This window comes from Bidens hawaiensis, unplaced genomic scaffold (genome assembly GCF_021521415.1).
Source record: "Bidens hawaiensis isolate Kalapana, Puna unplaced genomic scaffold, B.hawaiensis_p1.1 tig00003698_1, whole genome shotgun sequence".
Taxonomy (NCBI): domain Eukaryota; kingdom Viridiplantae; phylum Streptophyta; class Magnoliopsida; order Asterales; family Asteraceae; genus Bidens; species Bidens hawaiensis.
Window position 1 is genome coordinate 1,385,288 of NW_027491212.1, and position 16,668 is coordinate 1,401,955.

A 16,668-nucleotide genomic window follows, 5' to 3' on the forward strand; every position below is an offset into this window, starting at 1 on the left:
TTACCTCGGAGCGATTATCTTTGTCATTTGCCATGAAAGCGGTTTCTTCTTCATTTGCTTTCTCAATTTCTTCAACCTTCTCACATTCTTCAGCTTCAGACTCAGCCATGTTTGCTTGCTCACCAGAACCACTTGAGCGTTGATTCCAGTTGTACTCTCCTGCCTCTCTGGTCAACATGGCATTTATCTCTCTGTTAACTCCTGAGTGTTGTGTAGGTCGACCTTGTCCTCGTTCAACCCTCTCATTTCTGCATTCCTTGGCAAAGTGCCCGTACTGTTGACAATTATAGCACCTTACCTTGGACTTGTCGAACCCGGGCCTACCACCAACAAACTTTCTTCCAGTTTTGTGCATAAACCGTTTAACACGCCTCACAATCATTGCCATTTGCCATTGCAAATCCATCTCCTCCAGATCATCAGCATCGATCTGGTCGTAGTCCTCATCCAGAACAGCAGGGTCCACAATCTTCCCCTGGATGTAGTTTTCATAGGAAGCAATAAATGATGCATAGACTGCAAACTGCTCTTCAGCAGATTTTACACTCATAGGCATCTTGGAATAATTATTGCTTGAGGCATGTGCAGAAAAACCACTTGAGGACGCTTGAGGCTTTGAAGTACTAGATCCTCCAGCAACGAAACATACATCACCATTCATGTTAACAGAAACATTTCCTTCATTAGGTGAGTCAGGACCTGACTCCCCTTTCGAGTAAAAAGCAGCAGATTCAGGCCTTGAACTTGAGCCTGAGTTAACCTTAGCACCATACATACCAGGGTCTTGTATCTGATCTGTTGGTGTTTCCTTTCGAACCATATTAAGCTCATAAGTTCTGAGCTTGTTTACTGCTGTTTCTAGATCATAGGTTGGAAAGTCTCTGTCTTCCCTCATAAGGACAGTGTACATTTCCCACTTCGGTGGGAGAGCATCGAGAAGCTTTTCAACGATTTCTTCTTCTCGGTAAGCAATTGAATAATTGCTGAGCTCTGTCATTAGATGATAGTATCTGGTGATAATATCATCCAGTGATTCGTTCTTCAAAAATTTGAAGACGGAGAACTGGGTCTTCAAAAGTTTTACCTTCGATGCACGGATACCCACATTCCCCTCGAATCTATTTTCAAGAGCATCCCAAAGCTCTCTTGCAGAAGTGTACTTTCGGAAGGTATGGAGAACCTCTTGAGGAAGTGCCATTGTTATCGCAGCATGGGCCTTGCTTTCGGCCTCGTACATTTTCTTCTCTTCGTCCTCCATTTTGCTGTACTTCTTAACCACATCGCGACCTTCGTACACCATGGTTGGTGGGATATATCCATCCTGGATGCACACCCACATCTTTGCATCCTGATATTTAATATATTGGATGAATCTGTCCTTCCATGCCACGAAGTCAGTTCCTTTCATCAGCCTCGGGGCCTTAGTGGTAGACCCCGCTTCTACTTCCATCTTGACCAAATCGGAGATGTTGATCGACGACATCCTTGCAAAAACCTGAAAAACCTGAAAAAACAAAAAAAATATTAAAACAGCTCAGTAGGCGAAGTTAAGAATAACTTCGCTTGAAGGTTAACTTCGCTGAAAGAGAACTTCGCTGAGATCTTAAATTCGCTTGAATTTGGCGAAGTTAAAAATAACTTCGCTTAGCTCTGGCGAACTTATGAGTTGAGCGAACTTGGGTATGAAGCGAAGTTGCGGATAACTTCGCTACGGGCGAACTTATGAAGTGAGCGAAGTTGTAATTAACTTCGCTAATCCTTATATCTTCGCCAAAAACCCTAATTCCAGCGACGGCAACTTCGCCTGAAGAATGGTAACTTCGCCCGATGAACGGTAACTTCGCCCGATGAACAGGGAAGTTTGTTCAGATCTGTTTTCGTCAATCCAGCAGCTCCCGATCAATGCAAAGGCTTGAAAATGACTGTCAAGCACTAGCAAAACTCAATCCCAACAAAAACACGTCCCGCGAATAGGTCAAACGAGACGTTTTCTACACCCGCGTGAAATCCCGAACCTCACAATCGAGCCGATCTGCTCTGATACCAATTGTAGGTTCCTGGACGGATCGTACACGGGATATCGCTAACAACGCAGGTGCGGAATCCCTGCGCAGGTAGTTACGAGTGTAGAGATAGAATCACACGAGCAATAAATCAACCACGTTATATTGATAACCGAACACGTGACTCACGGTCACTATTACAGAAGATAACACGTAACAATATGAAACACACTGAAACAAACCCTAAACGACCAACCCTCAAACTGTTTCAGCGAAACAGTTTTATACACGACAACTTCGCCATTGGCGAAGTTGTCCATAACTTCGCTGATTCAACAAGTTCGCCATAGCGAACTTGATGACAACTTCGCGTAGTACAAAACAATCATAAACAAAACATAATTACATTACAGACTCGATTACAAATGCTAGACTATGAACTACTGACACACATGTACCAACACTGCCACATCAATGGTTAACTCTAACAATGATGTTTCTGCTATGTTTTCACATGTTAAAGCATACATGGAGCAGCAAAACAAGACTAATCAGAAGATCCTTCGTGAAATTGAAGATCTCAAGAAAAGAAAGAGACCACTAAAGGATGAGACTCCTTTGATGCCAAGGATTCTGGATTTCACTACTCCAGGATCCGTGGCTCAACAGACTCAAGGATCCTCCATTTTCCAGCAAGGATCATCTATCCTTCAACCAGGATCTATGGGTCAGAAAACTCAAGGATCCTCGTTTCTTCAACAAGGATCATCTATCCTTCAATAGGGACCCATGGGTCAGCAAACTCAAGGATCATCGTTTCTTCAACCAGGGTCCTCTGGGATATATCACCAAGGATCCTTCAGCTCCCAACCTCAAGGATCCTTATGGCAGAATCAAGGATCCTCAGGGGTGCAACATCAAAGATCCATAGAGGTTCATGAAGGAGACATAATCCCCATGTAAACCATTGCCTATGGTGGACCAACTCCTATAGCAGATTCTTCTTATCTTGGCTACACTTCTGGGATACCAACGTTCAATCAATCGAGAGGTAACATGTATAATCATATATCCTTAGACACTAACCTTGGCTCTATGCAGGATACAGGTATCAACCTAGCTATGACTAAGGAACTTCAGAAGCATAAGAATATGATATCCAGCGTGCCAGGAGTGGTCCGTCCAATTCCTGAAATACCAGAAGGGAGCCATAAGTTGTCCAGATTTTCTCCACCTATTTGTGATGCTGAAGTCCCAAAACGCTTTCAAACCCCCAACATGAAGGTGTATGATGGGACCACTGATCCGGAAGAGCACATGGTTCAATATAGGGAGAGGATGGAGACCAATCCAATTCTTGAAAGACTCAAGGAAGCATGTCTATGCAAGGGTTTCAGATCCACACTAACAGGATCTGCACTTAAATGGCTACTAAGTCTTCCTCCCTATTCTATTACTTCTCTTTCGCATTTAGTTAACTTGTTCAACAACCAATTTTCTTGTAGTAGGAAATTTGAGAAGTTAACTAGTGATTTGTATAGAGTTGTATCCCTTAGGGATTTTGTTACAAGTTTTGGCAGGGAGGCCCTAGAGATCCCTAGTCTTGATATGGCTACGGCTGTTGAAGTATTCAAGATGGGACTTCAAAGGGGCTCCCCATTTTATAACGATCTTGTGATGACTCCATGCAGGACTTTAGATGAAGTCAGAAACAGGGCACTCAGATTTATAAGACTAGAAGATGACAAGAAGATCCAAGAACGGTTAGGAGCTCCAACGAAACAAGATTCACCTAACCAGAAACAAGGATCCTCATTCAGGAACAACGACTCAAAGCCGTACTCAAAATCCAACAATTAAAATGTCCGGGCAGTTGAAGAAGGAGAAGATGATGTGGACTACCCAAGTATTTCCGAGTATTGCTTCTCTGTTGATACCCATGGTTTGATTTGTTCCATGAAGGATCTTGGAGAGAAAGCAAGGTGTCCTCGAAAAAAATGAGAAAACAACATCCTTCAAAGACAAGTCCAAGTGGTGTGCATTCCATGAAGACTTTGGCCATCAGACAGAAGGTTGTATTGGTTTAAGGAGGGAAATTCGATACCTCCTGAGCAAGGGTCATTTCAAAGAGCTCTTGGGAAGAAAAAAGTCTAAGATCCAGGATCCTGAAGATGTACCACAAAAAGCAACTCCGCCCCCACCAGACGCACAAGTAATCAACTTCATCTCCGGTGGCTCAGATATATGCGGTACTTCTTTCTCCTCAGCAAAAAGACACGCCAAAGAAACAAAGTTGGAGAACGGAGACCAACTAGTCATATCCACTACTTTGACGACTGACAAAAAGAATCTTCTTTGACGAAGATAAGACAAGCATCCAGGATCCTCACCACGATGGTTTGATTATAACTTTATTTATTTCTAACCATTATGTACGCAGGATCCTAGTCGATGGTGGAAGCTCGGTCAACATCATCCAACATGACGTACTACAGAAAATGAACATCCCGGACTCAGAAATCATCCCAAGAACGTCGGTGTTAGTGGGTTTCAGTGGTGAAACCAAGAAAACATTGGGGGACATCAAACTCCAAATATACATCGAAGGGTTAAACTTTTACCAAAAGTTTTGTGTTATTGACAGTCTTTCCTGTTGCAACGTTATTCTAGGCAGGCCTTGGACACATGGAATGAAGGCTGCAGCCTCTACTTACCATCAGTGCATCAAGCTACCAACTCCTTGGGGAGTAGTAAGGATAGATGGTGACCAAGTGGAAGCCAAGAATTATTATTCATCACCAATGAAGCCGACAGCTAAACAAACGATAGCATAGCAATTACAGCAACATCCTAGGGACGTGCTGGAAGCTCGGGAGCGAGATGTAAAAGAAGTATCTTTAGATCCTGAAGATCCAGACATGAAGGTGTTCCTAGGATCCTGTATCCTTGACGAGATCGAGGAGGATATAGTATCCTTCCTAAAGCAACGAAAATCCACGTTTGCCTTCAGACATTCAGACATGACAGGTATTTCTAAGGAGGTAATTACTCATAAGTTGGGCCTTGATTATTCTATTAAACCCGTCCATCAGAAGCGAAGGAAATTCACTCCTGAGAGGAACGCGATCATACAAGAGGAAGTTGAAAAAATTCTTAAGGCCGGTATGATCAGAGAGGTTAAGTATCCTCGATGGTTGGCTAATGTGGTTGTTGTTTCTGAAAAGAATGGAAAGTGGAGGGTGTGTGTCGATTTTACCGATTTAAACAAGGCATGCCCCAAGGATCCTTTCCCGTTACCACATATAGACTCCATGGTGGATGCAAAGGCAGGGCATGAGATGCTTACCTTTATGGATGCTTCCTCTGGATTTCAACAAATTCAGATGGAACCATCTGATCAAGAGGATACAGCATTCATGACTCCTACCGGCATATATTGTTATATTGCTATGCCGTTCGGACTAAGAAATGCAGGGGCAACGTATCAAAGATTGGTCAACATGATGTTCAAGGATCAGTTAGGCAAAACCATGGAAGTCTACATAGATGACATGGTAGTGCGAAGAGGGCTAAGGATCATCTTAGAGATCTTGAAGAAGCATTCAATATCCTTGATCAGTACAATATGAAACTGAACCCGGCAAAATGCCATTTTGGTGTTAAGGATGGAAAGTTTATAGGATACATGGTGACCAAAAGGAGAATAGAAGTGAGCCCCGAGCAGATAGAAGCCATCTTTAATTTAAAGTCTCCTGTGAATGCTAAAGATGTACAGAGACTGACGGGAAGAATAGCTGCTCTCAACAGATTCATCTCCAGATCCTCAGAGAAGTGCAAAGACTTCTATGATATCTTGAGGAAAAATAAAAAGTTTGAATGGACTCAAAGGCATGAAGATGCACTAAAGGCTCTTAAGGATTATCTATCCTCAGCGCCTGCTTTGATGAAGCCAATAATGGTGATCCGCTGTCTCTGTACTTAGTTGTGTCAGGTAATGCAATCAGTGCTGTTCTGGCCAAGGATCATGAAGGACAATATCACCCGGTATATTATGTAAGTAAAAGCCTGTTAGACGCAGAGGTCAGGTATTCTCACCTTGAAAAATTAATTCTTTCTTTGATTATGGCCTCAACCAAGTTGAGACACTACTTTGAAACACATACTATTATTTTAAGAACTAATTATCATGTTAAGAATGTGCTTAGAAAAACAGAATTGTCAGGAAGGATGGCCAAATGGGCTGTGAAATTGAGTGCATATGATATTCAGTATAAGCCCAGAACAGCCATTAAGTCACAAGCGCTTGCAGACTTTGTGGCTGATTTCAGTAGTGACATGCAAGAGGAAGCTGATTTGGAGGTTCAACAACTGGAAGAAACCAAGGACCCTTGGATCCTCTTTACTGATGGAGCATCCAACGTAAGAGGAACAGGATTGGGTATCCTACTGAAATCGCCACAGGGGGAACCCCAGTCCATTGCATGTGCATTCCAAGCCACCAATAATGAAGCGGAATACGAAGCTCTGATCGCAGGTTTGCAATTAGCTAAACACATGAGGATCAGGTATCTTCAAGTATATGTAGATTCTTTATTGATGGCTAACCACTTTAATGTCTCATATGCTGTTAAAGGTGAAAAACTAATAAAATATCTAGATGTTGTGAAGGAACTATCAAAGTTCTTCGATTCTTTTAGTATTATACAGGTACCAAGAGAAGAGAATGCTGGGGCAGATGCCTTAGCAAATTTAGCTTCATCATTGAAGATTCTAGAATATATGAAGATCCCAATTATCCATGTACTCTCACCAGCAATAGGAGAATAAGAAGTTAGGTAGATAACAACTGACAAAGATATTGTGTCTTTGGATCTATTATCCTCAAGTAATCAAGGATCTTGGATCCTCCTGATCAAGAAGTTCATTCAAAATGGAGAGATTCCAGCCACAGAGAAACCTAAGTCCTTCAAACTTAAGGTATCACAATACATTTTATTAAATAATATTCTGTATAGGAAATCTCTTGCATGTCCATACTTAAGATGTATCGAAGATCCTGAAATTCAAGAGGTGCTCAAAGACTTTCACGAAGGAGATTGCGGTAATCATACCGGAGGTAGAGCCCTATTCTCTAGGATTCTGAGAACAGGATACTTCTGGCCTACCATGAAGAGAGACGCCATGGAGTACTCAAAGAAGTGTGATTCATGTCAAAGACATGGAAATATTCTGCATCAGCCAGCAGAGCCTATGTATCCTATATCCTCATCATGGCCTTTTATGAAGTGGGGCATGAATATCGTGGGTAAGCTACCTAAAGCGCCAGGAGGAAAAGTATTCATGCTTGCAATGACTGATTACTTTTCAAAGTGGATAGAAGCAGAAGCTTTCGTTCAAGTCCGCGAAAAAGAGGTGATATCCTTCATTAAAAGAAATATTATTACTAGATTTGGTATCCCATCATAAACTATTTGTGACAATGGTTCCCAGTTTATCGGGAAAAGAACCACTAACTTTTGTGACAGTTGGGGCATTAAGATGATTACCTCCACACCAATTCATCCTCAAGCTAATGGTCAAGCAGAATCAAGTAACAAGATTATTATCAACAACTTGAAGAAGAAACTAGGATCCAAAAAAAGCCAGTGGGCCGAAGAGCTACCATATTTTCTTTGGGCTGATAGAATAACACCAAAGAATGCAACATGTCAAACACCCTTCTCATTGGTGTTTGGCTCAGAAGTTGTAATCCCTACAGAGATGGTGGTTTCTACTGCCAGAACAAGCATCCGTGATCCTCAAGCCAACAATGAAATCCTTCTCCAAGATCTAGATACTGTTGATGAGCTCAGAGACCTAGCTAAGATCAGAATGGCAACATATCAACAAAGGGTAGTCAGGGCATATAACAAGAATATCAGGATTCGAAGAATTTTCAAGAAGGAGATCTAGTTTTGAGGAAAGCCTTCCAAAACACAACTAATCCAGCCGATGGAAAGCTAGCACCTAAGTTGGAAGGCCCCTACTTGATCGAGTCAGAAGCCGGAAAGGGGGCATATCACCTGCTGACTATGGAAGGCAACAGGTTACCTAGAGCATGGAATGCTATTCATCTCAAGAAATACTTTTTCTAATCAGGATCAAGTATCCTCAGAAGGATCAAGGATCCTGAAATTGGTAATATCTATCCGATCAGTTATTCATTTCATATTCTTATTAATGTAAGGATAATATATTTTTAACGTTTGTCTTTTTCCAAGTTTTAAATAACAATGCAGATTTCAATAAGAAGTTCAATGTCTAAGAGGTTGGCCACCTCTCCCTCACATTTAAGGTACTTTACTATTTCTTTGGCCTAGCCCACAATTGGATATGACCACCGATGGTCATATCCCCTAAGGTTTAAAGGCTTTCACTTTTCTTATAAATTAGAGTTTTTACACTCTCACCTGGAGCGCACGCTATCCAACGTATAGTCCAGGGCAGCGGGACCAGTACACGTTTAGTGGTTGACAATTTCGTTGTCTTCGGCTATATGGAGGATCCTACGATTTATGGTAGACGTACCATACCACCAGTTTATAACGTTTTCAAGTTATCTCACGTTTGGGCTAAGTCCCGGTTTGGGCGAGTCCCCAGTTAACATCCGTATTTGGGCTTGTCCCCAGTTCACGGGCTTGTCCCCAGTTACACGGGATTGTCCCCAGTTTATTTGGGCTTGTCCCCAGTTTGTTGGGTTTAATCCCAGTTAATATCATAAGTTATTTGCATCAGGTATCCCAAATTCAATTACGGATCACAAAAGGATTAATACTTATGGTAAAAGGATATACAGCCGGAAGGGAAGTTCCATAAGAACTCCATGATGACAATTATATCCAACTTGTCAAATCTCATCTGTTTTGCAGTAAGTTTGATTTTAAAGGCAAAATGATAGCTGTGATCTTATCACAACTGCCATTTTGGGGGGCAATTGTTAGTGCACGGAAATTTGACACTATGGATATGTTATCCTGGCATATAATATGGATCAATTATCCTTACAATATGTTGCAGATCATGTCAGGATCAATGATCCTCAGTACTTATTATTTATTAACGATTTTCCTTTGTTATCTTGATATTTATGGTAGGTATAACGGCTAATGACCAAGTCAAAGCTATAATCTCGCAATCAAACTAATATACCGTGTGGATAATGAAGGTAAAAGCTATAATTAAGGAAAGGCTTGATTCTAGGCTAAAATTAGGATATTTGTTATTCTTTTCCTATTTATAATGAGATTATGATTGATTAGGGCATTCATTCATCACTGTATACACACACACTCAGAGCAAAACCAAATACTCTCTGTACACATTTGCAATTCTTGTAACATAGATCTAATCTCCACAACCATTGTAACCCTTTTTGTGATTAATAAAGTGGTGATAGACGATTTGTCATCACCCGGGGTTTTTGTGTCGGCGATCCGAACCAGATCAAGAGCTTTTCTCCGTAACAAATCCTTGTGTTCATCATTATTTCTTTTACATATTCGTTGTTATCATTTTAGCACTAAACCTCACATAACAGATTTGGATACATTATCCTTGAGTGATTTTTGTCCAAAACACTTCCTTTTCTCGGACTTGTACAAATGCTTCTGCCTCAATCCATTTGGAGAAGTAGTCAGTCATAGCAAGCATAAAGACCTTTCCACCTGGTGCTTTTGGTAGCTTTCCTACAATATCAATACCCCATTTCATGAAAGGCCATGAGGAGGATATAGGATATAGAGGCTCCGCTGGCTTATGAAGGATGTTCACGTGTCTTTGACAAGCATCACATTTCCTTGAATACTCCACTGCATCCTTCTTCATTGTTGGCCAGAAGTATCCAGTTCTAAGTATTCTGGAAAATAATGCTCTTCCACCTGTGTGATTGCCGCAATCTCCTTCATTAAAATCCTTGAGTACTTCTTGGATCTCAAGATCCTCAATGCATCTCAAATATGGACCTGCAAGAGATTTTCTATATACCATATCATTTAACAAAATATATTGGGATACATTGAATTTGAAGGACTTGGGATTTTCTGTGGTTAGAATTTCTCCAATTTGAATGTAATTCTTGATAGGATGGATCCATGATCCTTTATTATTCGAGGATAAAGGATCCCAGAGTACGATTTCTTTATTATTCGTTATCTTTCCAACTTCATGTTCTCCTATTGCTGGCGAGAGAATGTGGATTATTGGGATCTTCAAATCCTCAGGAATCTTCAAAGATGAGGCTAAGTTTGCCAAGGCGTCTGCCCCAGCGTTTTCTTCCCTCGGTACCTGTGTAATACTAAATATTTCGAAGGATCTCGATAACTCCTTCACAACATCTAAATATTTCATTAGTTTCTCACCTTTAACAGCATATGAGCCATTAAAGTGGTTAGTTATCAATAAAGAATCTACATAAACTTGAAGATACATGATCCTCATGCTTTTGGCTAATTGCAAACCTACGATTAAAGCCTCGTACTTTGCTTCATTGTTTGTTGCTTGGAATTCACAGGCTATGGACTGGGGTAATATGTCCCTCTGTGGCAATTTCAGTAGGATCCCCAATCATGTTCCTCTCACGTTGGATGCTCCATCTGTGAAGAGTATCCAAGGATCCTTGGTCCTTTCCAGTTGTTGGACTTCCAAGTCAGCTTCTTTTTGTAGATCACTAGTGAAATCAGCCACAAAGTCTGCTAGTGCTTGAGACTTGATTGTTGTTCTTGGCTCGTATTGGATATCATATGCACTTAATTTTACAGCCCACTTAGCCATTCTACCTGATAACTCTGGTTTTCTAAGAACATTCTTTACAGGATAGTTAGTTATCAAAATAATAGGATGAGTTTCAAAATAATGTCTCAGTTTAGTAGAGGACATGATAAGTGCAAGAATCAGCTTTTCTAAATGAGAATACCTGGACTCCGCATCTAGAAGACTTTTACTTACATAGTAAACATGATGTTGTTCACCTTCATGATCCTTTACCAAGACGGAACTCACTGCATTTCCTGAGACAGCAAGATATAGATACAAGGATTCTCCATCCACGGGCTTCATCAGAGCCGAAGCTGAGGATAAGTAATCCTTCATGGCTGTAAGCGCAGCTTCATGCTTCTCCGTCCACTCAAACTTCTTATTCTTTCTAAGGATGTCATAGAAGTCATTGCACTTCTCGGATGATCTTGAGATAAACCTATTAAGAACGGCTATCCTTCCTGTAAGCCTTTGGACATCCTTCGTGTTTGCCGAAGATTTCAAGTTGAGGATAGATTCAATCTGTCCGGGGCTTGCTTCAATTCCTCTTTTAGTCACCATATATCCCAGAAATTTACCAGCCTTAACACTAAAGTGGCATTTTGAAGGATTCAATTTCATGTTATAATGGTCAAGGATATTGAATGCTTCCTCGAGGTCTCTAAGGTGATCCTCAGCTTTCTTTGACTTTACCACCATATCGTCTATGTATACTTCCATAGTCTTGCCCAACTGATCCTTGAACATCATGTTGACCAGTCTTTGGTATGTTGCCCCTGCATTTCTTAGTCCAAACGGCATAGCAGTATAACAGTATATGCCGGTAGGAGTCATGAATGTTGTATCTTCTTGATCAGATGGTTCCATCTGAATTTGTTGAAATCCAGAGGAAGCATCCATGAAGGTAAGCATTTCATGTCCTGCCGTTGCATCCACCATGGAGTCTATATGTGGTAATGGGAAGGGATCCTTCGGGCATGCCTTGTTTAAATCGGTAAAATCGACACACACCCTCCATTTTCCATTCTTTTTTGAAACAACGACCACATTAGCTAGCCATCGAGGATACTGAACCTCTCTGATCATACCGGCCTTAAGATGTTTTTCCACTTCTTCTTGTATGATCTTGTTCCTTCGCTTCTGATGGACAGGTTTAACAGATAAATCAAGGCCGAGTTTATGAGTGATTACCTCTTTTGAAATACCTGTCATGTCAGAATGCTTGAAGGAAAAAAGTAGATCTTCTTCGCCCTAAGAAGGATATTATATCCTCCTCAATCTTACTGGGGATAGTGGATCCTAGGAACACCTTTATCTCTGGATCCTCGGGGTCCAAAGATACTTCTTTGAGGTCTTTCTCCCGAGCTTCCAGCACGTCCCTAGGATGTTGCTGTAGTTGCTATGCTATAGTTTGCTTGGCTGTTGGCTTCATTGATGATGAATAATAATTCTTGGCCTCCGCTTGATCACCAACTATCTTTACAACTCCCAAAGGAGTAGGTAGCTTGATGCATTGGTGATAAGTTGAAGCTACTGCCTTCATCCCATGGAGCCAGGGCCTACCTAAAATAACATTGCAACAGAAAAGGTTATCTATAACACAAAATTTTTGGTATGAATTTAACCCTTCGATGTAAATTGGGAGGTTGATGTCCCCCAATGTTTTCTTGGTTTCACCACTAAAACCGACTAGCACCGATGTTCTAGGAATGATTTCCAAATCCGGGATGTTCATCTTCTTAAGAACATCATGTTGGATAATGTTGACTAAGCTGCCACCGTCCACTAGGATCCTGTGTACATGATGGTTAGAGATAAATAAAGTAATAATCAAACCGTCATGATGAGGATCCTGAATGTTCAGCTTGTCTTCCTCATCGAATAAGATTCTCTTGTTTGTTGTTAATGTGGTTGACACTATTGGATGATCCTCGTTATCCATCTTGATCTCTTTGGCGAGTCTTTTTGCTGCGGAGAAAGAAGTTCCACATATGTCTGAACCTCCAGAGATGAAATTGACCGCTTGCACATCCAGCTTGTCCTGATGAGGATCCTGGATCCTTGAATTGAAAAGGATTCTCTGATCAGTCACTCGAGTAGTGGGGATGAGTGGTCTTCTCTCATTATCCAACTCGAATTCTTCCACGGGACTTTCTTCTAAGGAACAAGAATCTTTAAACAATTTGTAGTCTCTGGAGATAAAGTTGATCACATGAGCATCCGGCGGTGGTGGTGTCGCTTTCTGTGGAAGATCTTCAGGATCCTGGATCTTGGATTTCTTCCTTCCCAAGAGTTCTTTAAAGTAACCCTTGCTCAGGAGGTATCCAATTACCTTCCTTAAGCCGATGCACTCATCTGTCGCGTGGCCAAAATCTTCGTGGAAGGCACACCACTTAGACTTGTCCTTGAAGCCGACAACCTTCTCATTCTTTCGGGGCCACCTTGCTTTTTCTTCCAGATCCTTCATGGAACAGATCAAGCCATGAGTATCCACAGAGAAACAATAGTCGGAGATGCAAGGATAGTCTTCATCGTCATCTCCTTCTTCAACTGTCCGTACGTTCTGATTGTTGAACTTGGCGTACGGCTTCGAATTGTTGTTCCTGTTCCAGGATCCTTTATTCTTTTCGTGGGTTTCTTATTTTGTTTGTCCCCCAAGACGATTCTGGATCCTTCTATATTCATCTAATCGGATGTATCTTAATGCCCTGTTTCTGAGTTCATCTAATGTCCTGCACGGAGTCATCACTAAATCATCATAAAAAGGGGAGCTCTTTTGAATTCACATCTTGAATGCTTTAACAGCAGTAGTCATATCAAGGTTTGGGATTTCTAGAGCTTCCTTTCCGAACCTGATAACGAAATCCCTAAGGGATTCATCACTAGGTTGGATAACACGATATAAATCACTGGTTAACCTCTCAAATTTCCGACTACAGGAAAACTGAGTGTTAAATAAATTAACTAAATGAGAGAAAGATGTAACCGAGAAAGGGGGAGACTTAGCATGCATTTCAGTGCAGCTCCCATTAGTGTGGCTCCAAATCCTTTGCAAAGGCAAGCCTCCTTGAGTCTTTCAGGAACAGGATTAATTTCCATCCTTTCCCTATATTGGGCAACGTGTTCCTCAGGATCACTGCTCCCGTCATAAGTCTTCATGTTGGTAGTTTGGAACCGCTTCGGGATTTCTGCATCACAGATTGGTGGAGCGAATCTGGATAACTTGTGACTCCCCTCCGGTATCTCAGGAATTGGACGTATCACTCCCGGGACACTGGATATCATATCCTTTAGCTTCTGTAACTCCTTGGTCATGGCCTGGTTGATACCTGAATCCTGCATGGGAACATGGTTAGTATCTATAGGATCGTACCAGTTACCTCTCTGCTGAGTGGAGTTTGGTATTCCAGGCGAGTATCTGGGATAAGAGGAGTCAGCAATCGGAGTGGATCCTCCAAAAGCTATGGTCTGCATGGGTATTATGTCCCCATCATGGACTTCGGAAGACCGTTGATGATGGGATCCAAAGGATCCTTGATCCTGAAAGAAGGATCCTTGATAAGGAATCCCGGAGGATCCTGGCGGAAGCATCCCTGATCCCCTTTGGAATATCGAGGAACTCTGCATTGGTTGACCCATCGACACATGGTTGAAGCTAGATGGTCCTTGCTGGATATCCGAGTATCCTTGGATCTGATGACCCATGGATCCTTATTGAAGGATGGATGATCCTTGCTGAAAGGCTTAGGATCCTTGAGTCTGAGGACCCATGGATCCTGGTTGAAGGATGGATGATCCTTGCTGAAAGACTGAGGATCCTTGAGTCTGAGGACCCATGGATCCTTGTTGAAGGATGGATGATCCTTGTTGAAAGGCTAAGGATCCTTGAGTCTGTTGACCCATGGATCCTTGTTGAAGGATGGATGATCCTTGCTGAAGCTGAGCCAGGGATCCTGGACTGGTGAAATCCAGCATCCTAGGCATCAGGGGGGTGAGATCCTCTGCTGGCCTCTTGTACTTTTTGATGTCTTCAATATCACGCAGGATCCTTTGGTTGGTCTTGTTCTGTTGCTCCATATATGCCTTAACCAGCGAAAACATAGATGAAACATCATTGTTAGTGTTAACCACTGGCGCAGTAGCAGCGGTTTTTGAGATCTGGAAGACTGGTAGTTGCGTCTTGCTTCCAGAAGCAGCAGCCTTTGGTGCTCCCGTGATTGGCGGAGGCATCGGCGGCAAGGTCCTTGATGAGAGAGAAACCGAAGACGACATTGTTGATGAAGCAGAGGTTGATTGAGAGGCCATTGATGGTGATATGGGTATGAAAGGTTGAAAATTGATAAAAAAATAATCTGGATTATAGCACCAATTGCCCCACGGTGGGCGCCAAATTGTTTTGGACAAAAATCTACTAAGGATCAAGTATCCAAATCTGTTATGTGAGGTAAGGTGCTAACTCGATAATGACAAGTGTATAAGCGTAATATTGGTGAACACAAAGATGTGATTACGAGGGAAAAGCCCTTAACCAAGATAGTCTTAATTCGGTCAAAACTTATCAAGGTAATCTTTGAAGAAATGACTTCGGTCAAGGATTATTAAGCTAATCTTTGGTTGAATCACTTCAATCAATGATCAACAAGGTAACCTTTGGTCGATGAGTATGTGATTATCGTGATCTCCGGCACAAAAAACCCCCGGACGGTGAAAACTATCACCGTCAAGTATATTAATGACGAAAAGGGTTACAATGGTTTGGAGATTAGATCGATGTTACAAGAATTGCAAATGTGTACAGAGAGTGTTTGGTTCTGCTCTGAGTGTGTGTGTATATAGTGATGAATGAATCTCCTAATCGATCATAATCTCAGTATATAAAGAAAATAATTAATAACTAACTAACAAACAGGTCCTAAAAATCCGCAACTCCTCCACTAGCCACTCCATATCTTTGACCACGTGCATAAAGGAGTCTTGTAGCGAAAGTTTAGGAAGACTTGGTATTTGGAGCCGTTAATGTTGATAAATATCAACATTCATATGAGAAAAAACCGTTAACAGCACCAAATACCGAGGATCCATGATCTTGACAAAGCTCTGGAACTCTTCAGAAGGATAACTGATCCAGACACGTCTTCAAGAATAACATATCCTCAGTACTCAGTTATTTGTGACACAACAAGAAGTCTTATAAATTCGCCACCTTCCCACTATCTTCATCCACTACTTTGACCACGTGTTAGACAAGTCCAATAGCGAGATATCCGGTGGAATAAGTCTTGGCGCTGTTATAGTTATTAAATAACAACCTACATACAAGAAACAATTGTTAATAATACCAAGTACTGAGGACCACTGATCCTGACAGGATCTGTCTAAGGATAACTGATCCAAGAACATATGTCAGGATAACGTATCCACAGTGTCAAATTTTCGTGCCCTAACAGGACTCATCAGAACCCTTCGCTGGAATAGCGAGGTTTGCCGGAAAACTTAACAGACTACCGAAGTTGCATTTCAGGAAAACCGGGATGCTTCCTGCCGACTCAATGCTTCTATACTAACCGTCGGAGACCAAGAGTCGTCCGAACTTCTGAGCCGCCACCGACTCCTATGCTGGAGCATCATCCGTAGTTGGTGGTTGCACATATACGAAAGCCGTCGTCGGCTTTATTACAACCGACAGTGGATATTAGCCTCGGACAGATGGTTGTCTGAGGTGGAAGGAGAGGTGGGTGGGTGGTGGGTAGGGTGGATGTAGTAAGGCTATGCGTAGTGGAGGGGCTACAAATTGGGGCGTTTTGCGCCGTGTGGCGCCCAGTCAGCAAGGGATGAGAATTTGTTTTTGAGGTGTAATGGTGTATGGGGCTACAAT